This window comes from Schistocerca piceifrons, chromosome X (genome assembly GCF_021461385.2).
Source record: "Schistocerca piceifrons isolate TAMUIC-IGC-003096 chromosome X, iqSchPice1.1, whole genome shotgun sequence".
Lineage (NCBI taxonomy): Eukaryota > Metazoa > Arthropoda > Insecta > Orthoptera > Acrididae > Schistocerca > Schistocerca piceifrons.
The window spans coordinates 777108106-777132136 of record NC_060149.1 but is presented as its reverse complement, the minus strand read 5'-3'; positions in this window follow the sequence as shown (position 1 = coordinate 777132136).

The window sequence follows — 24031 nt, the reverse complement described above, 5'->3', positions numbered from 1 at the left end:
ACATTTTCTATGTGTTCTTTCCAATTTAAGATGTTCGTAATTGTAATACCTAGGTATTAAGTTGTATTTACGGCTTTTAGATTAGAATGATTTATCGTGTAACCGAAGTTTAGCGAGTTTCTTTTAGCACTCAAATGGATGACCTCACACTTTTCATCATTTAGGGGCAACTGTCACTTTTCGCACCATTCAGATATCTTTCCTAAATCGTTTTGCGGTTGGTTTGGTCTTCTGATGACTTTATTGGTCGGTAAACGACAGCGACATCTGGAAACAACCGAAGACGGCTGCTCAGATTGTCTCCAAAATCGTTAATATAGATAAGGAACAGCAAAGGTGACTTTCCGTCAGTTACTACGAACTGTGACCTCTCTGACAGGAAATCACAAGTCCAGTCACATAACTGAGACGATATTCCATAAGCACGCAATTTCACTACGAGCCGCTTGTGTGGTACCGTGTCAAAAGCCTTCCGGAAATCCATAAATACGGAACTGATCTGAAATGCCTTGTCAATAGCACTCAATACTTCATGTGAATAAAGAGTTAGTTGTGTTTCATAGGAACGATGTTTTCTAATCCCATGTTGACTGTGTGTCAATAGACCGTTTTCGTCGAGGTAATTCATAATGTTCGAACACAATATATGTTCCAAAATCCTGCTGCATATCGACGTTAACGACATGGGTCTGTAATTTAGTGGATTACTCTTACTACCTTTCTTGAATTTTGGTGTGACCTGTGCAACTTTCCAGTCTTTGGGTACGGATCTTTCGTCGAGCGAACGGTTATATATGATTGTTAAGTTTGGAGCTAATGCATCAGCATACTCCGAAAGGAACCTAGTTGGTATACAGTCTGGACCAGAAGACTTGCTTTTATTAAGTGATTTAAGTTGCTTCACTACTCCGAGGATATTTACTTCTACGTTACTCATGTTGGCAGCTGTTCTCGATTCGAATTCTGGAATAAATATAGAAAGTAATACCGGGTGATCAAAAAGTCAGTATAAATTTGAAAACTGAATAAATCACGGAATAATGTAGATGGAGAAGTACAAATTGACACACTTGCTTGGAGTGACATGGGGTTTTATTAGAACCAAAAAAATGCAAACGTTCAAGAAATGTCCGACAGATGGCGCTTCATCTGATCAGAATAGCAATAATTAGCATAACAATGTAAGACAAAGCATAGATGATGTTCTTTACAGGAAATGCTCAATATGTCCAACATCATTCCTCAACAATAGCTGTAGTCGAGGAATAATATTGTGAACAGCACTCTAAAGCATGTCCGGAGTTATGGTGAGGCATTGGCGTCGGATTTTGTCTTTCAGCATTCCTAGAGATGTCGGTCGATCACGATACACTTTGCGACTTCAGGTAATCCCAAAGCTAATAACCGCACGGACTGAGGTCTGGGGACCTGGGAGGCCAAGCACGACGAAAGTGGCGACTGAGCACACGATCATCACCAAACGACGCCCGCAAGAGATCTTTCACGCGTCTAGCAATACTTTTTTTTTGTTCCAATAAAACCCCATGTCATTCCAAGCATGTGTGTCAATTTTTACCTCTCTATCTACATTATTCCGTGGTTTATTAAGTTTCCAAATTTATACTCACTTTTGAATCACCCGGTACATTTACTAGAATTATGCTCATACGAATGGGATGGAGGACTAATCTGTTAATAATACGGATCATCTGGGAACCTTTCACTGTCCAGTGTTAAAACTGATTTTTTTCCGAAAGAAACAAGAGAGGTTAGTATTAAATTGTCGCCGAGGTTATTGCAGAAGAGTGGAAAGTAGGATTCCAGGAGAATGCGGACGGAAATCGGCCGTAGCCCTTTCAAAGGAAACCTAAGTGTGGGTGGGTGGACTGGGAGCTGCACTCGCTCCTCCGCTGTTTCCAGTATTACGTTATTGCGCTGTGTTCGCCTGACAGTCGCATGCAGTGCAAGTTTTCGCGCTCTGTTTACGATTACAAGGAATGGCACCGTAAAAATAAAATACAAAAAATTATTTTAGTTCTAATTTCGGTTGTTATCTATCTCACAGTTTGAAAACTTCCTGTTACTATACAGGGTGGTCCATTGATAGTGACCGGGCCAAAAATCTGACGAAATAAGCATCAAACGGAAAAACTACAAAGAACGAAACTCGTCTAGCTTGAAGGGGGAAACCAGATGGCGCTATGGTTGGCCCACTAGATGGCGCTGCTATAGGTCAAACGGTTATCAACTGCGTTTTTTTAAAATAGGAACCCCCACTTTTATTACATATTCGTGTAGTACGTCAAGAAATATGAATGTTTTGGTTGGACCACTTCGCTTTGTGATAGATGGCGCTGTAATAGTCACAAACGTATAAGTACGTGGTATCACGTAACATTCCACCAGTGCGGACGGTATTTGCTTCGAGATACATTACTCGTATTAAAATGGACCGTTTACAATTGCGGAAAAGGTCGATGTCGTGTTGATGTATGGCTATTGTGATCAAAATGCCCAACGGGCGTGTGCTATGTATGCTGCTCGGTATCCTCGATGACATCATCCAAATGTCCGGACCGTTCGCCGGATAGTTACGTTATTTAAGTAAACAGGAAGTGTTCAGTCACATGTGAAACGTCAACCATGACCTGCAACAAATGATGATGTCCAAGTAGGTGTATTAACTGTTGTCGCGGATAATCCGCACATGAGTAGCAGACAAACTGCACGAGAATCGGGAATCTCTAAAACGTCGGCGTTGAGAATGCTACATCAACATCGATTGCGCCCGTACCATATTTCTATGCACGAGGAATTGCATGGCGACGACTTTGAACGTCGTGTACAGTTCTGCCACTGGGCACAAGAAAAATTACGGGACGATGACAGATTTTTTGCACGCGTTCTATTTAGCGACGAAGCGTCATTGACCGGCATAATATGCACTATTTGGCAAGGGAAAATCCACGATGGCTGCGACAAGTGGAACATCAGTGACCTTGGCGGGTTAATGAATGGTGCGGCATTATGGGTGGTGGTGGTGGTGGTGGTGAGTGTTTAACGTCCTGTCGACAACGAGGTCATGAGAGACGGAGCGCAAGCTCGGGTTAGGGAAGGATTGGGAAGGAAATCGGCCGTGCCCTTTCAAAGGAACCATCCCGGCATTTGCCTGAAACGATTTAGGGAAATCACGGAAAACCTAAATCAGGATGGCTGGAGACGGGATTGAACCGTCGTCCTCCCGAATGCGAGTCCAATGTGCTAACCACTGGCGGCATTATGGGAGGAAGGATAACTGGCCCCCGTTTTATCGATGGCAATCTAAATGGTGCAATGTATGCTGATTACCTACGTAATGTTCTACCGTTATTAATACAAGACGTTTGACTGCATGACAGAATGGCGATGTGCTTCCACCATGATGGATGTCCTGCACATACCTCACGTGCGGTTGAAGCGGTATTGAATAGCATATTTCATGACAGGCGGATTCGTCGTCGAAGCAGTATTCCATGGCTCGCACGTTCACTGGATCTGACGTCCCCGGATTTCTTTCTGAGGGGAAAGTTGAAGGATGTTAGCTATCGTTATCCACCGACAACACCTGACAACATGCGTCAGCGCATTGTCAATGCATGTGCTTACATTACGGAAGGCGAACTACTCGCTGTATTTCTTTCTGTGGGGAAAGTTGAAGGATGTTTGCTATCGTTATCCACCGACAACACCTGACAACATGCGTCAGCGCATTGTCAATGCATGTGCTTACATTACGGAAGGCGAACTACTCGCTGTTGAGAGGAATGTCGTTACACATATTGCCAAATGCATTGAGGTTGACGGACATAATTTTGAGCATTTATTGCATAAATGTGGTATGTACAGGTAATCACGCTGTAACAGCATGCGTTCTCAGAAATGGTACGTTCACAAAGGTGCATGTATCACATTGGAACAAACGAAATAAAATGTTCAAACGTACCTACGTGTTGTATTTTAATTTAAAAAACTTATCTGTTAGCAACTGTTCGTCTAAAATTGTGAGCCATATGTTTGTGACTATCACAGTGCCATCTATCACAAAGCGAAAAAAGTGGTCCAACTAAAACAATCATATTTGTTTACGTACTATGCGAATATGTAATAAAAAATGGGGGTTCCCATTTAAAAAAAACGCAGTTGATATCCATTTGACCTATGGTAGCGCCATCTAGCGGGTCACCCATAGCGCCATCTGGTTTCTCCCTTCAAGCTAGACAAGTTCTGTTCTTTGTAGTTTTTTCGTTTGACGCTTATTTCGTGAGATACTTGGCCCGGCCACTATCAATGGACCACCCTCTATTCGCTCAGGGAGATGAACATTTGGTTGTTACAGGGTAGCCGTCTGTGTTCAACCTCCGCTTTTGTGACATGGAGGTGTACCGCCCCGCCCCCGGACCGAATCCGCCTGATAGATTAACAAGAAAGTTAGGTTGTCGGCTCTGGATACGATTTTTAGGTAGGTTACCACATTCCGCTAGATGAGAACCGAACTGGTACAAAAACCTCGCCTCATTTACACGATTCCAAAGTGACTAGAAAACTTTCGCGCGCTTCCACATGAATAACACTACTCGCAGATTGTTAGGGTATACACAGTCCTTCCCGTGGGGTAACTGGGTAGCGACAGAAGGGGTCCCGCCCACACCTTATATTAACCATATTAAGTCCGTTAATAATCGTACTGAACATTCGCCGATACGGTAGAAACGCACAAGAAAAAGAAGTCTATATAGTAAATTTAGAGTGTGTGGGTTAGGCTGGGCCGTTATCGCATTGTACCTCAGTGAAACAACAAAAGAACTGGTACGAGAAGACGAGGAACGAAAACGAACTGCAACTCGCAATAAGGGCAAGAAAGGTCAGAAAGAGTGAGATTCGTTCAAATGGCTCTGAGCACTATGGGACTTAAAAGCTGTGGTCATCAGTCCCCTAGAACTTAAAACTACTTAAACCTAACTAACCTAAGGACATCACACACATCCATGCCCGAGGCAGGATTCGAACCTGCGGCCGTAGCAGTCGCGCGGTTCCGGACTGCGCGCCTAGAACCGCGAGACCACCGTGGCCGGCAAAGAGTGAGATTCGTTCAAAAATTATGGGCAACGGTATTTTGTAAAACTAACGAAATTTTATCGCGTCTGCTAATGAATTACTGATGTACGTTGCATTCATTGGTCAACTTTCGTGACGTTTGATTCAGTTACAGTAAGAGCGACAACCGCTTTTTGCAGGTGATTCGACAACCGGCTGTCGGCTGCATTCCACCTGTCCTATTTCTTCATGCATACTTTGCGGTGAAAGTTGTATTTGCGGAACAGCTACAGTTTAATGTTGTACTGGTTTCTTACTTTGCTGTCAGACGTAATTGTATTTATGGTATCCATTGTTAAATAATGGCCTAATGGTCACTGCAAGTTGCTGAACTTGATTACCGTCGAAAAGTTTCAGTAAGTTGAATGCTCGGTTCCGTTCACTTTTCATACCACCTCCTCATGAATTTGGAAATTACAACCGTTTTCAGGCTTGTTTCAGTATTGATGAAATCTCAAATACGGAAATTCGTAATGCAAATTCACGTAAAATTCCAAAATCCTGTTCTTATATGTAAGAGAAATTTTGAAGTTATTGTTTTTACTACTTTTTATGGAATATAATAATAGCATATGACCCTGTGCAATGACTATGACCTCGGGCATGGATGTGTGTGATGTCCTTAGATTAGTTAGGTTTAAGTAGTTCTCAGTTCTAGGGGACTGATGACCTCAGCTGTTAAGTCCCATAGTCCTCAGAGCCAATGACTATGAAAACCATTTTCCTACTCTTAAAATTCGCTTAGTGTCATCAAGCTAACGGGATCTGTTCCATTCCTGCTGTAGTGTTTCATCTTGCAGCTGTAAGATATTTATCCTAATTGTATTGCAAAGTCGAATTCCTTGTGTTCTTCCTCTCTCCAGCATTTTCTCATTGCCGTAATGAAATGTATTTCTCAAGGTGTAATTCTCCGCAATCCCTCGCCTGCTCTTTCTAATTAATGGTTTCTCCGTATCACCCCCCTTATCTCAAGACAGTTACATCCAGTTACTGAAAAATATTTTTTGCTTCTATCTTACTTTATTTCACTTGGTGCTCGGCAGTCTCTCACCAGCTTCTTGGTACTTTATTTATTTTCCCAAGTTTTCCTAAGTGCATAGATATTCTTCTCTCCAGAAATGGTGGTGAAATTTCGATTCTGATAGCATACTTACGGTTTTTTTTCAATATTTTAGGTAGTATGAAATGTATGCCAGATAGAAGGCAAGAGTGAATTTTGTTTCCATACTTTTGTCAAATCTGACAAATGTCTTTAAATGAATTGATACCCACAGAACAATAAGCAGGTATAGAAATTATCTTTGTAATATTCACCAGATTCGTCTCTGGAGATGAAATATGTTTCTCAAATGGTAATAATACCTTCTCAAAAGCGTTCTGATTTTCCGATTTGCTGTCTATGGATGTTTTGTACTCATGACCGCTGTAATAAGGAAGCTGCTGTGCCGAAGAGAGAGCGACTGGATAGTTTAACATTTTACGTGATGAAAATATCCTTAGACCTAGTCCTAGACGTTGGAGTGGTGGCCGAGCGCAAAATGGGCATTTTATAGCTGTCGTATCGTGGATACCCAAAGTATGGGACGCTCGATGTAATCACAGGATTTTTCATTTTGTCAGTTTTTCAAGGTGTACCCTGCTTGCCTCGGCTCCGGACTACCCGCCGACGACAGGGTTAAGTGTTGTGTTGACGACGGGAGTCTACGTAAACTGTAGCCGACTGCAACAAGAGAAAGATGAGTCATAGTGAACGAAATGAAATGCCAATCCAGTGCTAGTTTACAGCAACTAGTGAACAGCAGTACTAGATAGAAAAACCGCCTCGCTATAGAATAAAAATTTTACCCCTACTCTATTTACGTACGTATTAGCATGCGGAGATTGTCTTGGGAGCTGCAATGTTACCATTAAACACTGTATACACAGCTGTACTTACGAATCACGATAGCAGTTGATAACCATCGATGAAGGTACGAACAAGTATTCCGAAAACCAACAGAGACAATTTCCCAGCTAGCTAGAAGGGCAGTGAAGGAGGTATTCTCATAAATTTTTTTGTGGTATTAAATTGCCCTCTACTCTGACTACTAAAATTGCTACCCGGCGAACAGTATAGAAACGTACTTTCCTATCAGATGTATCCATTTGTTGACACACTATCCCAGTGGGGCCCTGCACTTTCTATATGAAAATGCCTCATCCCATCCCTCCTGAATTGACAGAATGGTTTGAGGAAGACTTGCCCGCAGCTCGTGGTCGTGCGGTAGCGTTCTCGCTTCCCACGCCCGGGTTCAAGGGTTCGATTCCTGGCGGGATCAGGGATTTTCTCTGCCTCGTGATGGCTGGGTGTTGTGTGATGTCCTTAGGTTCGTTAGGTTTAAGTAGTTCTAAGTTCTAGGGGACTGATGACCATAGATGTTAAGTCCCATAGTGCTCAGAGCAATTTGAACCTTTTTTTTTTTTTTTTTTTGAGGAAGACTTCATCTGTACGTCAAAGAACATGAGGGTGCCCATGTGGCGACCCAGACCAGCTGACTTCAGTCCTATTGAGCACATCTGGGAGCACTTGGAGCGCGATGTTCCCGCCTTCGGCTCAGCACCAATTTCCTTAATTTAGATGTGCCGACTAACCGGTCATGAAAGAGGGCGGGGCCCCAACGCTTTTGGTGGCTCGAAAAATTTAAGCTACAACTCGTCGTTGCTGGGTTGTTGCGTTATAATAGGCAGGCATGTTTAGCTCAATTTTTGATATACACTGTGTGATCAAAAGTATCCGGGAACCCCCAAAACATACGTTATTCATATCAGGTACATTGTGCTGCCACCGACTGCCAGGTACTCCATATCAGCAACCTCAGTAGTCACTAGACACCGTGAGAGAGCAGAACTGGGCGCTCCGTGGAACTCACTGACTGCGAACGTGGTCAGGTTATTGGGTGTCACTAGAGTCATACGTCTGTATGCCCGATTTCCACACTGCTAAACATCCATATGTCCTCTGATTCCGGTGTGATAGTTACGTGGAAACGTGAAGGTACTCGTACAGCACAAAAGCGTACAGGCCGACTTCGTCTGTTGACTAACAAATGGTTCAAACGGCTCTGAGCACTATGGGACTTAACATCTGTGGCCATCAGTCCCCTAGAACTTAGAACTACTTAAACCTAACTGACCTAAGGACATCACACAGATCCATGCCCGAGGCAGGATTCGAACCTGCGACCGTAGCAGTCGCGCGGTTCCGGACTGAGCGCCTAGAACCGCGAGACCACCGCTGCCGGCTGTTGACTAACAGAGACCGGCGACAGTTGAAGAGGATCGTAACGTGTAATAGGCAGAAATCTATCCACACCATCACACAAGAATTTCAAACTGCATCAGGATCCACTGCAAGTACTATGACAGTTAGGCGGGAGGTGAGAAAACTTGAATTTCGTGGTCGAGGGACTGCTCATAAGCCACACATCACGCCGGTAAATGCCAATTTTACTGTGAAAAAACATTGTATGGAGTGATGAATCACCGTACACAGCGTGGCGATCCGATGGCGGGGTGTGGGTATGGCGAATGCCCAGTGAACGTCGTCTGCGAGCATGTGTACTGCCAACAGCAAAATTCGGAGGCAGTGGTGTTATAGTGCGGTCGCGTTTTTCATGGAGAGGGCTTGCATCCCTTGTTGTTTTGCGTGGCACTATCACAGCACAGGCCTACATTGATGTTTTAACCACCTACTTGCTTCCCACTGTTGAAGGGCAATTCGGGGATGGCGACTGCATATTTCAACACGATCGAGCACCTGTTCATAATGTACGGCCTGTGGCTGAGTGGTTACACGACAATAATATCCCGTAGTGGACTGGCCTCCACACAGTCCTGACCTTAATGTTATAGAACACCTTTAAGATGCTTTGGAACGCCGACATGGTGCCAGGCCTCACCGATCGACATCGATACCTCTCCTCAATGCGGCACTCCATGAAGATTTGGCTGCCCCAACCCAAGAAACCTTCCAGCACCTGATTGAACGTATGCTGGAAGCTGTCATCAAGGCTATATACTGAATTCCAGCATTACCGAAGGAGAGCGGCACGAACTTGTAAGTCACTTTGAGCCAGGTGTCCGAATACTTTTGATCACATAGAGTATATACGTCGCTATGCGGATGTTAAGAACCTCTGAATGCCAAATTACGCAAAAAATTTTTTTTGATCGACTGTGTAATTGTCCCCTTCCGTTTTAGAATACGATTCATGACTTTCTTTCGAAACATAAAGTCATTGAGGAACAATATCTGGCTTTTAAGTGATTACCACATACTGTTTCGTGAATAATTGACATATTGATCAGTAGTGATTAATTAAGTACACAACATATTTAGTGTACAGTTTTGATTTCTGTCATTCGATTGCAAATCACTCAATTTAATAGTCTTCATATTTATATTAAGTTTTTTCTTTCGCATTTGATGAATTGTCTTTTTTTTTCAAACTTTCGTTATAGGAGAGAACTTGGTCCTAGAGGGTAGTATAACTAGAAACACACAAAGTGTTTTTGTCGGTGCTTCAGTCTAGTGACTGATTCTAGAACACATGAAGAGCTGCGCACTAGGGACCGCCCTAAGTAGTTCCCACCATTTTCTACAGATAAGAGGTTGAGGTTTGCGCAGCATTTGTAAATATTTCGCGTTCTGCACATTTAAGTGCTGTATGGTATATTAAAACTGTTGCTGTTGTTGTTGTTGTGGTCTTCAGTCCAGAGACTGGTTTGATGCAGTTCTCCATTTTTTTTTTTTTTCACTATGGGACTTAACTTCTGAGGTCATCAGTCCCCGAGAACTTGGAACTACTTAATCCTAACTAACCTAAGGACATCACACACATCCATGCCCAAGGCAGGATTCGAACCTGCGACCGTAGCGGTCGCGCGGTTCCTGACTGTAGCGCCTAGAACCGCTCGGCCACTCCGGCCGCCAGTTCTCCATTCTACTCTATCCCGTGCAGCCCTTCTCATCACCGAATAATTACTGCAACCTACATTCTTTTGAATCTGCTGGGTGTATTCATCTCTTGTTATCCCTCTATGGTTTTAACCCTTGACGCTGCCCTCCAATACTAAATTGGAGATCCCTTGATGCCTCAGAACATGTCCCACCAACTTATCCCTTCTTTTGGTCAAGCTGTGCCACAAATTCCTTTTCTCCCCAATTCTATTCAGTATCTCCTCATTAGTTACGTGATCTACCCATCTAATATTCATCATTTTTCTGTAGCTCCACATTTAGAAGCTTCTATTCTCCTCTTGTCTAAACTATTTATCGTCCACGTTTCACTTCCGTACATGGCCACACTCCATACAGATACTTTCAGAAAAGACTTCCTGGCACTTAAATCTATGCTCAATATTAACAAATTTCTCTTCTTCAGAAACGCTTTCCTTGCCATAACCAGTTTACATTTTCAAATGAGATTTTCACTCTGCAGGGGAGTGTGCGCTGATACGAAACTTCCTGGCAGAATAAAACTGTGTGCTGGACCGAGACTCGAACTCAGGACCTTTGCCTGTCGCGGGTTAGCGCTCTACCATCTGAGCTACCCAAGCACGACTCACGCCCCGTCCTCACAGCTTTACTTCTGTCAGTACCTCGTCTCCTACCTTCCAAACTTCACAGAAGCTCTCCGACACGGTAGCTCAGCGTGTTCGGTCGGAGGGTTAGCTGCTTTCTGTAATAAAAAAGCTGAGTTAATGGATCAACGACAAACTTAACCGGATGTCATACGACGTCCGCCCCGGGCAGACGCAACGAACGAAAACGAACAAAATGAGCTTAAAAAAAAAAAAAAAGGCAGAGTGCTACCAGTGAAAGGCAAGGTCCCGAGTTCGAGTCACGGTCCGGCACACAGTTTTAATCTGCCAGAAAGTTTCAGTCCACATTTTATATGCACCCTAATTAGAACATCATCAGTTATTTTACCCCCCAAATAGCAAAACTCATTTACTACTTTAAGTGTTCCATTTCCTAATCTAATTCCCTGAGCACCACTTGATTTAATTCGACTACGTTATCCTCGTTTTGCTTTTGTTGATGTTTATCTTAAATCATCCTTTCAAGACTCTGTCCATTGTGTTCAGCTGCTCTTCCAGGTCCCTGGCTGTGTCTGACAGAATTGCAGGGTTGTCGGCAAACCTCAAAGTTTTTATTTCTTCTCCATGGATTTTAATTCGTACTACAATTTTTTGTTTTTTTTTCCTTTATTGCTTGCTCCGTATACAGATTGAATGACATCGGGGTAGGCTACAACCCTGTCTCACTCCCTTCCCAACCACTGCTTCCCTTTCACGCCCCTCTACTCTTATAACTGCCATCTGGTTTCTGTACAATTTGTAAATAGCCTTTCGCTCTCTGTATTTTACACCTGCCACCTTCAGAATTTGAAAGAGAGTATTCCATTCAATATTTTCAAAAGCTTTCTCTAATTCTACAAGTGCTAGAAACATAGGTTTGCCTTTCCTTAACCTGTCTTTTAACATAAGTCGTAAGGTCAGCATTGCCTTGCGTGTTCCAACATTTCTACACAATCCAAACTGATCTTCCCCGAGGTACGCTCCTACCAGTTTTTCCATTCTTCTTCAAGGTATTCGAGTTAGTATTTTACAACTGTGACTTATAAAACTGATAGTTCGGTAATTTTCACACCTTTCAACACCTGCTTTGTTTGGGATTGGAATTATTACATTCTTCTTGAAGTCCAAGCGTATGTCACCTGTCTCATACATCTTGCTCACCAAATTGAAGAGTTTTTTCATGGCTGGCTCACCCACGGCTATCGTAGTTCTAATGGAATGTTGTCTACTCCCGGGGCCTTGTTTCGACTTGGGTCTTTCAGTGCTCTGTCAAATTCTTCACGCAGTATCAATCATATCTCACAATTCATCGTCCTTGTACAGACCCTCTACGAGGTGCATTCAAGTTCTAAGGCCTCCGATTTTTTTTCTAATTAACTACTCACCCGAAATCGATGAAACTGGCGTTACTTCTCGACGTAATCGCCCTGCAGACGTACACATTTTTCACAACGCTGACGACATGATTCCATGGCAGCGGCGAAGGCTTCTTTAGGAGTCTGTTTTGACCACTGGAAAATCGCTGAGGCAATAGCAGCACGGCTGGTGAATGTGAGGCCACGGAGAGTGTCTTTCATTGTTGGAAAAAGCCAAAAGTCACTAGGAGCCAGGTCAGGTGAGTAGGGAGCATGAGGAATCACTTCAAAGTTGTTATCATGAAGAAACTGTTGCGGAACGTTAGCTCAAAGTGCAGGTGCATTGTCTTGGTGAAACAGCACACGCGCAGCCCTCCCCGGATGTTTTTGTTGCAGTGCAGGAAGGAATTTGTTCTTCAAAAATTTTCGTAGGATGCACCTGTTACCGTAGTGCCCTTTGGAACGCAATGGGTAAGGATTACGCCCTCGCTATCCCAGAACATGGACACCATCATTTTTTCAGCACTGGCGGTTACCCAAAATTTTTTTGGTGGCGGTGAATCTGTGTGCTTCCATTGAGCTGACTGGCGCTTTGTTTCTGGATTGAAAAATGGCATCCTCGTCTCATCCATTGTCACAACCGACGAAAAGAAAGTCCCATTCATGCTGTCATTGCACGTCAACATTGCTTGGCAACATGCCACACGGGCAGCCATGTGGTCGTCCGTCAGCATTCGTGGCACCCACCTGGATGACACTTTTCGCATTTTCAGGTCGTCATGCAGGATTTTGTGCACAGAACCCACAGAAATGCCAACTCTGGAGGCGATCTGTTCAACAGTCATTCGGCGATCCCCCAAAACAATTCTCTCCACTTTCTCGATCATGTCGTCAGACCGGCTTGTGCAAGCCCGAGGTTGTTTAGGTTTGTTGTCACACGATGTTCTGCCTTCATTAAACTGTCGCACCCACGAACGCACTTTCGACACATCCATAACTCCATCATCACATGTCTCCTTCAACTGTCGATGAATTTCAATTGGTTTCACACCACGCAAATTCAGAAAACGAATGCTTGCACGCTGTTCAAGTAAGGAAAACGTCGCCATTTTAAGTATTTAAAACAGTTCTCAATCTCGCCGCTGGCGGTAAAATTCCATCTGCCGTACGGTGCTGCATCTCTGGGACGTATTGACAATGAACGCGGCCTCATTTTAAAACAATGAGCATGTTTCTATCTCTTTCCAGTCTGGAGAAAAAAAATCGGAGGCCTTAGAACTTGAATGCACCTCGTATATACTCCATCCACCTTTCTGCTTTCCCTTCATTGATAGGACTGGTTTTTTGTCTGAGTTCTTAATATCCCTACAGGTGGTTCTCTTTTCTCCAAAGGTCTCTTTAATTATCGTGTAGGCAGTATCTATCTTACCCTTAGTGATATACGCTTCTACATCTTTACATTTGTCCTCTAGGCATCCCTGCTTAGCCATTTTGCGCTTCCTGTCGATCTCATTTTTTACACATTTGTATTGCTTTTCGAATGCTTCATTTACTGTATTTTTATATTTGATCCTTTCATCAGTTAAATTCAATATCTCTTCTGATACCCAGGGATTTCTACTACCCTTCGTCTTTTTACCTACTTTATCCTTTGCTTCTTTCACTATTTCATCTGTCAAATCTACGCCTCTTCTTCTATTGTATTTCTTCCCCAGTTCTTGTCAATTGTTGCCTAATGCTCACTCTCTAACTTTCTACAACCTCTCGTTCCTTCAGTTTATCTAGATCCCATCTGCTTAAATTCCTACCTTTTTGCAGTTTCTTCGGTTTTAATCCACAGTTCATAACCAATAAACTGTGGCCAGAGTCCACACCTTCCCCTGGGAATGTATTGCAACTTAAAACATGGTTTCCAAATCTCTGCCTAACCTTATACAATCGGTCTGTAGCCTTCCAGTGTCTCCAGGTGTCTTCCACGTATACAATCTTCTTTCATGATTCTTACACCAAGTGTTTGGTATCGATTAAGTTGTGCTCTGTGCAGACTTCTAACTGGCGGCTTCGTCTTTTATTCCGTATCCCCAGTCTATGTTCACCTATTCACCTACTACTTCCCCTTCACTTCCTTTCCCTACTATCGAATTCCCGTCCCCAATGACTATTAAATTTTCGTCCCCCTTAACTATCTCAATTGTTTCTTTTATGGCATTATACATTTCTTCAGTCTCTTCATCATCTGCGGAACTAGTTGACATATTAACTTGTATTACTGTGGTAGGCGTGGGCTTCGTGTCCATCTTGGCTACAATAATGCGTTCACTATGCTGTTCATGGTAGCTTATACGTGTTCCTATTCTTTTGTTCATTATTAAACATACTCCTGCATTCACCATATTTGATTTCGTATTTATAACTCTGTATTCACCTGACCAGAAGTCTTGTTCCTCCTGCCGCCGAACTTCACTAGTTCCTACTATATCTAACTTTAACCTATCCAATTTCCTTTTTAAATTTTCTAATCTATCTGCCCGATTAAGGGATCTGACATTGCACGCTCCGAACCGCAGAACGCCAGTTTTGTTCCTCCTGATAACGACATCCTCCTGAGGAGTCCCGGCCCGGAGATCCGAATGGGGATAAAACTACTTGGAATATATTGTTATGTCTTCAATACAGAATTTTATGGTGAATCAAATGCTATATGTTTTAGACCTTTGTATATAACATGTGGACATTTAAGCCATACGTTGAAACAGAAGATCTTTCGCCACGGAACATATGGTACTTGCAAATGAATTAATTTTCTTAAATGTCTTAACAGTTTTACCTGCCTTAAGGATGGGAATTTGTGTTAGTTTCCAATAGCCTCTATCTAAAATTGTATTTCAGTTTTAACTGCAGTTTGGTAATACTTCTGCTTAATTTGATTTCACTTACAGATTACTGGTGTATAGTAGAGTAATAATGTAACAGATAGATGACTAAATACAATACTGACAAGACCCTCTCGATTGCAACGATTTAAATGACAATTGATATTTGTTAATAGGTACAAGACCGTTTGTACCATGTAACATGTTTTCACGTTTAGAGAAACCTAAATATCCGGAGTAATTTTTGTAATTTCAGAAAAAGAGTGCAGCACGTGAAAAGTGAATGCCATCATTTAAAAATGGAATAAGAAAATACACTAAACTTCTCTGAGAGGGAAAAAGTCTGAAAGTCTGAAAACTGTACCGAGGTACAATAGTTTCCCCTGTTATTGGCTGCATCAGGAGAACACCGCTCTAGCAATGTAGGTGACATGTCAATGAAGCAATTGGTTTTGTTTATAATAAAAATCGAGAATAGTTCTTCATTCTTGCAATGTGATGGTATACAATTTTTTACATCCGGAGGAGGACGTCGAAAGCCCTCTGAACTCTGATGTACATCTCATTTTGCAGAAAAATTTGAGGAGATCACGAGGGATACTAACGAACCGCGGTGTCGTAGCACGCTGTTAGTGGAGCTATGTCAGGGCACTACAGGCCGCTGTATTGGCTGACGTACCTGCAGCATTTCCGCTGCTGCAGAAAATAAATGACCGATACTCCACTTTATCAGTTGCTCACTCAATTTTATTCTGGTTTCTCTAGGTGTGCTGCGGTACTGTGGCATGTGGATTTCAATGATTCTGTGACTGCAGATATGTACAACCAAACGATAAAAAGTAATTAAGTAATTTAGCCTTTTAGAGACGATACTTAAAACTGTATGTCTAATTCTCATACCAGATACAGCCACGAATTTTTTGACATTTGTTAATATGCAATTAATTTCCTTTAATTCTTAAGCTTGTAATGGTTCTTTATTTATGTGACCATTACGGCACTCCAACCCCAGTTCTCGATACCAGTAATATCGTACTACTTTTCTGCGAAGTAACAGACATATTTTTGTGACAATTTTCACACTTGGTTTTATTAATGTATAGGTACTCCGATGTATCGATATATTACAGTGATATGGTTCTTGTGTGTATTCATTTCTGTGAGACTGTCATAATCTTTGACTTACTTGTAACCATTTTGGCACGAATGCGCACAGAGCAGTCTTTGTTTCACTTTGCAGAAGTTAAGTTGTTATTTCGCTTTGTAAAAGAACAGTCAAGTCTTGTGTTTGTTTAAAGTGGAAATTAAATACATGAAAATTGATACAAAACTGTTTTCTTGATGATGTGACAATTAAGAAGAAGTATATGTGAATTTACAAGAAGTCTAATAAAAATGTGGATCGTGAACACCAAGTCAAAAATTATTTCTACCATACCATTGTTCTGATCTGGGATTGTTTGATCATTAAGAATTTCCTGAAAAACGCATTTTTTATGTCTTCAAATATTGCTAACATACAGATCTGGTCCTTCTAGCAGTCAAAGTGGAATCACCCTAGAATCAACAAGATGAGCCATAACAACTTCGACGAAACCTACGTGGGAATCCATTCAAGATAAGTGCCAAAATTAATGACTTTTTTACAGTGACTTCATTATTTCCATTCTGACGACACCATCCACAGTCAATAACTTTGTTGTTGCCCCATAAAGCGAACATATGCTGCGTGAGCAACATTATTAATCTGATTTATAGCCTACTTTGCAAGTGGTGGTATTGTTAGAAGCTCCACAGATATTGAAATTGTCTCAGTTTCCTATTGTAGCGCTACGCTCAAAGGATGTCCAAAATCTTTTGAAAGCACTGGTACTTTTCCTCAGTTGCTTTGCGCTTTAGATGTTCCATAATCTACGGCTCGTACTTATTTCAAAAGGAACTACCTTTGTTTGCGCTGATTTGACCCCACAGAATGCAATGGACACCCAAACGCCGATATCACGTAGCGAGTGGTAAAATATTTTCGCACTGGTCTTCTTTAATCTTCATCAGAGCGATGGTGAGATGTGTGATGCCCACCGACGTAGTGATCACAGCTTAGTAACAGGGGCTGTTGAGTGGCATGTTAGTAGTATTGGAATGCTTAGGATGTGTGCATGCTGTGTGCAGACACAGGAGGAGCTGGCCGCAGTTCACGAACAGCTGAATGTGGTTTTGGCTATGGTCAGTCGTGTTCAAGCTGCTGCCTAGGGGTATGGCAGTGGTAGATAATCTGGTGCATCGCGTAACACACATCAGGTGTCACTTGTTTCGCCCAAGGGCTCTGCTGCCGAGGCACCTCCCAGTGCATCAGACGCAGGACAGGATGCTTACGTACGCGTCACCTGGCAGACTCGTGTCTAGACGTATCAGCGGTCCCATATCACTCCAACTGCACACGCCCCACACCACTACAGAGCCTCCACTAGCTTGAACAATCCCCTGCTGACATGCAGGGTCCATGGATCTTGACACTGTCTCCATACCCGTACACGTCCATCCACTCGATAAAATTTGAAACGAGGCTCGTCCGACCAAGCAACATGTTGCCAGTCATCAACAGTCCAGTGTCGGTGTTGACGTGCCCAGGCGAGGCGTAAAGCTTTGTGTTGTGCTGTCATCGAGGGTACACGAGTGATCCTTCGGCTCGAAAAGCCCATATCGATGATGATTCGTTGAATGGTTTGCACGCTGACACTTGTTGATGGCCCAACATTGAAACTTGCTGCAGTTCGCGGAAGAGTTGCACTTCTGTCACATTGAACGATTCTCTTCAGTCGTCGTTGGTCCTTTTCTTGCAGAATCCCAGCGATGTCGGAGATTTGATGTTTTGACGGATTGCTGATATTCACGGAACATTCGTGAAATTGTTCGTACGGGAAAATCCAGAATTCATCGGTACCTCGGAGGTGCTGTGTCCCATCGCTCGTCCGCTGATTATAACACTACGCTCAAACTCACCTAAATCTTGATAACCTGCCATTGTACTATCAATATTCGATCTAACAACTGCGCCAGACCCTTGTTGTCTTATATAGGAGTTGCCGACCACAGCGCCGTATTCTTCCTGTTTACATATCTCTGTATTTGAATACGCATGCGTATACCAGTTTCTTTGGCGCTTATTTTAGATCTCGCAGCTACGAAGAGGCCTGCGCCAGTCGATGGCGTCAGTATACAGACGGCGATAAGTGACCATGATGTCGTCATAGCTACTTTGGTTACTAAAGTTAATGAATCAATCAAAAAGGCTAGGAGAGTATTTCTGCTAGAAAGTGCAGATAGACAGCTGATAGCATCCAAGTTAGACAATGAATTAACATCATTTACGAGGGCTGTCCGGAAAGTAATTTCCGATTACTCGCGAAATGGAAACCGCAGTGAAAATCAGAAATGTTTTATTTGTAACAGTTAGCTACACCTTCCAGCTAAGTCTCTACGTAGTCGCCGTTCTGACTTAGACATTTGTCGTAGCGTTGTACCAACTTTCCAATACTCTCGTCAGAGAAGATAGCTGCCAATGCTTTCCGCCAACTCTCTGCGCTGGCCTACAGCTCGTTTCTTGTGTCAAAATGTTGTCTTCATAGCCAGCGGTTCATGTGAGCAGAGATGAAACTGAGATGGAGACAATTACGAGCTGTATTGTGGGTAATCAAATATTTCCAATTGAAAACGATGCAGGACCATCTTCATTGCCCCTGTAGAAGGCGGCTGAGAATTGTCTTGAAGAAGAAAACGCATGACAGTTATGTAAGTAATGTTGGCTGTATAGCTTCAGTCGAAATTTCTCACCAGGCCCACTTTCTTGGCGGGAGACACTGTTTTCTAGACATCTTTACGTTCTCACTGTGAGCTCAGAAATGAGAAGAGCGTCGTGATGCTATCTAGGGTCATACTAGAGACACTGCCCAACACATCTGTGCACAGTTTTATCGGATTTTCATGGTCGTTTCCATTTCGCATCCGATCGGAACTTACTTTCTGGACACCCTTCGTAGTTCCAGTATGATGGACGTAGAGCAACTATGGACAACGTTTATTGGGAGAATTTTAGGAAGGTGTGGTTCATCTTTCAAGGAGACCACATACAGGACACTAGTACTACCCGTTGTTGTGTAGTGTTCCAGTGTTTGGAATACATAGCAGGTCTGATTAACGGAAGAATATAAGCAATTCAGAGGAGGGCAGCTAGATTTGTGATCGGTAGGGTGGAACAACAAGCAGGTGTTACGGAGATGCTTCGGGAACTCAAATTGGAATCAGTGGAGAGAAGGAACACTACTGAGAAAACTTAGAGAACCGGCGTTTCAACCTGACAGCATAACGAGTCTGCTGCCGCAAAACGTACATTTGGCGCAAGATCCAGGAAGATAAGATTAGAGATACTGGGGCATACAGACAGTCATTTACCCTCGCTCTATTTGCAAGTGGATCAGAAAATGACTAGTAGCGGTGGAGAGTGCCCTACGCCACGTTCCATACCGTGACTGGCGGAGTATGTATCTAGACGTAGATATAGAAATTTAGTAAGAAATGAACACATTTCACAGCATTGTGTACATCAGACAATAGAAGAACAGTTCGGAAACTTTCATTTTTCGTATCAAGATGACAGTGCAGCCAGTCATAAAGCAGCATCTGTGAGGCAATGGCTTGTGTTAAAATGTGAACAGTGAGGTTACTTAAATGGATTGCACTATCCATAGCATCGTTCTAAAATTAGTGGAACACTTTTGGAATGAGTTAGAGTGTCGACTTCGCGCCAGACCGCAGCCTCCAACAACACTACCTACTCTCGTTACATCTCTCGAAAAAGAAAAGACTTCCAGTTCACCACAAACATTCAGACACCTCTTAGAAAGTATCCCCACCGGACTTCAAACCATCATAAAGATGACATACGCCATAGTGTATATCACACAAAATGTAAATACAAGGTTTTGAGGCACTCAGTACCAGATAAAGAAGATAACAGATTAGAACAGTTTAATTCCTGGTATACATTCACATGTCTGCACTTAATGCCTACGTGACTGAAGACATAGGGTAATTTACACGATCCAGTCACATTAATGAGAACACCACCTATGTTCGACGTGAACGTGCAATAACCACTCGCAGACGGCAGGTGGCAGCAGCAGTAGCGGAAGGTATACATAGCATGTCGGGGGACGCTGAAAACAGTGCAGTCATTGCCGTAATGCGGAAACGGAGCGATTTATTTGAAAAGGCGTCATCATTGGCTGTTGGGCCAAGGGTGGAATCATTTCCGAAAGTGCTAAGTTTGTAAACTGTATGCGTGCCGTCGTTGATAAAGTATACCGTGCATGGCAAAACAGTGCTATCCAAAACTGTCGCCGAGGTAACTGTGGGACACTATGGGCCATAGATAATAGGAATGATAATTAAATCAATACCTTAAGCTGTCGACAGGCGCTGATATACATCAACGGAGACAGTTGAAAATGTATGTCCCGAACGGGAATCGAACCCGGGATCTCCCGCTTACATGGCAGACGCTCTATCCACCTGAGCCACCGAAGGCACAGAGGTTACTATGACTGCAGGGATTTATCCCTTGCTCGCTCCCCGTGGGACCCACATTCCCAACTTACTGTCCACACACTACATCCATAGTGCCCCTGCCCACTACACTCAGTATTTGCGGAAGACGAACTTACCGAGTCCTGTAAGAGTTCGGGCAATGCGTGTGCAGAAGGAGGGAGTCAGTGGCCAGTTAGCCTTAACTATATAAAGCACTCCGTCTTCAGGCCACGAGTGGCCTACCGGGACCATCTGACCGCCGTTTCATCCTCAGTGGAGGATCGGGATAGGAGGGACGTGGGGTCAAACACCGCTCTCCCAGTCGTTATGATGGTATTCTTGACCGAAGCAGCGACTATTCGGTCGAGTAGCTCCTCAACTGGCATCACGAGGCTGAATGCACTCCGAAAAATGGCAACAGCGCATGGCGGCCTGAATGGTCACTCATCCAAGTGCCGACCACGCCCGACAGTGCTTAACTGCGGTGATCCCACGGGAACAGGTGTGTCCACTGCGGCAAGGCCGTTGCCTCTAGTCTTAACTATATAGAAATGGTATCTGTTCTTTCGGATATCTCCGTGTACATCAACGGGGATAGTTTAAAATGTGTGCCCCGACCGGGACTCGAACCCGGGATCTCCTGCTATATAGATGATAGGGGTTGTTGACGGCTGCGAAGATGTGTACAGGTGAATAGACGAGCAGCGTCCCCTAGCGAACGTTGCTGCGTATGGGCTTCCACAGCAGGCGCTCCGTTCGTGCACCGACGGTGGCTGCTTTTCGTCTGCGACGAAGGCTGAAATTTGCCCGCCAATACCGCAATTGGGCTTCTACTGAGTGGAAACAGGTGACTCTTTCAAATGAATCACATTTTTGCTCTCTCGGACAGATGGCCGTTGACGTGTACGGCCGTGCAACAATCGTCTGAAGGGTCCAGATAGGAGGAGGGGCTGTTATGATCTGGAGAATATTTTCGGTGCATTTCCTGGGTGATTTCGTCATTCTGGAAGGCACAGTGGATCAACACAAGTATTCATCTGTCTTGGGGACCATTTCCATTCCTGCTTGTAGTTTATTTTTCCCTCAGCACGATGGCATCTACCAGCAGTACAATGCAACGTGTCACACAGCTCACAGCGTACGTGCGTTGTTCGAAGAGCACCAGGATGAGTTTACCGTACTCCCATGGCCACCAAACTCTCCGCATTAAAACCTAGTAGAGATCCTGTGGGACCATCTTGATCAGGCTGTTCACGCCAACTGAGAAACGTTGCGCAGCTGGCCACGGCATTAGATTTGGTTGGCTCCACATCCACGTCACCATACCTTCCAGATACTCGTTGCCTTTCTTCTTGCTCGTCCGCGCTGCAGAATGTGGCTACTCAGGCTTTTGACAGGTAGTCACATTAATGTGACGGAACGATGAATGTGTATATGGATAGCTAAAAACGGGGGAAGCAAAGATAATTCGATAATTACTGTCTTCTCAAATGGTGTGTTACCACCATGCATGGCCAATGGCTTGAATTTAGTTAAATAACTGATGTATTCCTGAGAGGCTGCTCCTAAAGAGGAATCATCTACAGAACTGCAACTGTCGTGGAAGGTGCTGGATGTATCGGCCATGCCGCAGTCCATATTCAAAGCGAATTCCTTATAAATTCGGCAAAAAGTTTCTTTACTACCCTCATGACTTACATGTACACTACTGGCCATTACAATTGCTACACCAAGAAGAAATTCAGATAATAAACGGGTATTCATTGGACAAATATATTATATTAGAACTGACATGTGTTCATTTTCACGCAGTTTGGGTGCATAGATACTGAGAAATCAGTACCCAGAAAAACCACCTCTGGCCGTAATACCGGCCTCGATACGCCTGTGCATTGAGTCAAACAGAGCGTGGATGGCGTGTACAGGTACCCATGCACGTTCAACACGATACCACAGTTCATCAACAGTAGTGACTGGCGTATTGTGACAAGCCAGTTGCTCGGTCGCCATTGACCAGACGTTTTAAATTGGTGAGAGATCTGGAGAATGTGCTGGCCAGGGCAGCAGTAGAACATTTTCTGTATCCAGAAAGGCCTGTGCAGGACCTGAAACATGCGGTCGTGCATTATCCTGCTGAAATGTAGGATTTCGCAGGGATCTAATCAAGGGTAGAGCCACGGGTCGTAACACATCTGAAATGTAACGTCCATTGTTCAACGTGCCGTCAATGCGAACAAGAGGTGGCCGAGACTTGTAACCAATGGCACCCCATACCATCACGCCGGGTGATACGCCAGTATGGCGATGACGAATACACGCTTCCAATGTGCGTTCACCGCGATGTCGCCAAACACGGATGCGACCATCATGATGCTGTAAACAGAACCTGGATTCATCCGAAAAAATTACGTTTTGCCATTTGTGCACCCAGGTTCGTCGTCAAGTACACCATCGCAGGCGCTCCTGTCTGTGATGCAGCGTCAAGGATAACCGCAGCCACAGTCTCCGAGCTGATAGTCCATGCTGCTGCAAACGTCATCGAACTGTTCTTGCAGATTGTTGTTGTCTTGCAAACGTCCCCATCTGTTGACTCAGGGATCGAGACGTGGCTGCGCGACCCGTTACAGCCATGCGCATAAGATACCTGTCATCTCGACTGCTAGTGATACGAGGCCGTTGGGATCCAGCACGGCGTTCCGTAATACCCTCCTGAACCCACCGATTCCATATTCTTCTAACAGTCATTGGATCTCGACCAACGCGAGCACCAATGTCGCGATACGATAACCCACAACCGCGATAGGCTACAACCCGACCTTTATCAAAATACGGAAACGTGATGGTACACATTTCTCCTCCTTACACGAGGCATCACAACAACGTTTCACCAGGCAACGCCGGTCAACTGCTGTTTGTGTATGAGAAATCGGTTTGAAACTTTCCTCATGTCAGTACGTTGTAGGTGTTGCCACCGGCGCCAACTTTGTGTGAATGCTCTGAAAAGCTAATCATTTGCATATCACAGCATCGTCTTCCTGTCGGTTAAATTTCGCGTGTGTAGCACGTCATCTTCGTGGTGTAGCAATTTTAATGGCCAGTAGTGTATGTTCTGCTCCCTTCCCTTTCTCTGTTCCCTCTCGATTTATCCGTCTATCTAGGTAACTATCGTTCTTTCTCTCCCTCTATCTACGCTATCGGATCACAAGTATTCGGACACCCCTACGCAACGGGGAATGGACTACTGAATTTCACCACAGACATTCCCGTCAGAATAAAAGGAGGATGGAATTAACGTGTTTTAAGTAGAGGAGCAATCACAGCAAAATGGATAGATCAGGGGAACTCAGCGATTCAAACGTGGACCAGTCATTGGATATAACTCGAGTGCCAAAACCATCAGACATTTCAGCCCGTCTAAAGTTGTTCAAGTCGATTACTGGTGTTTTGATCATGAAGTGAAGATAC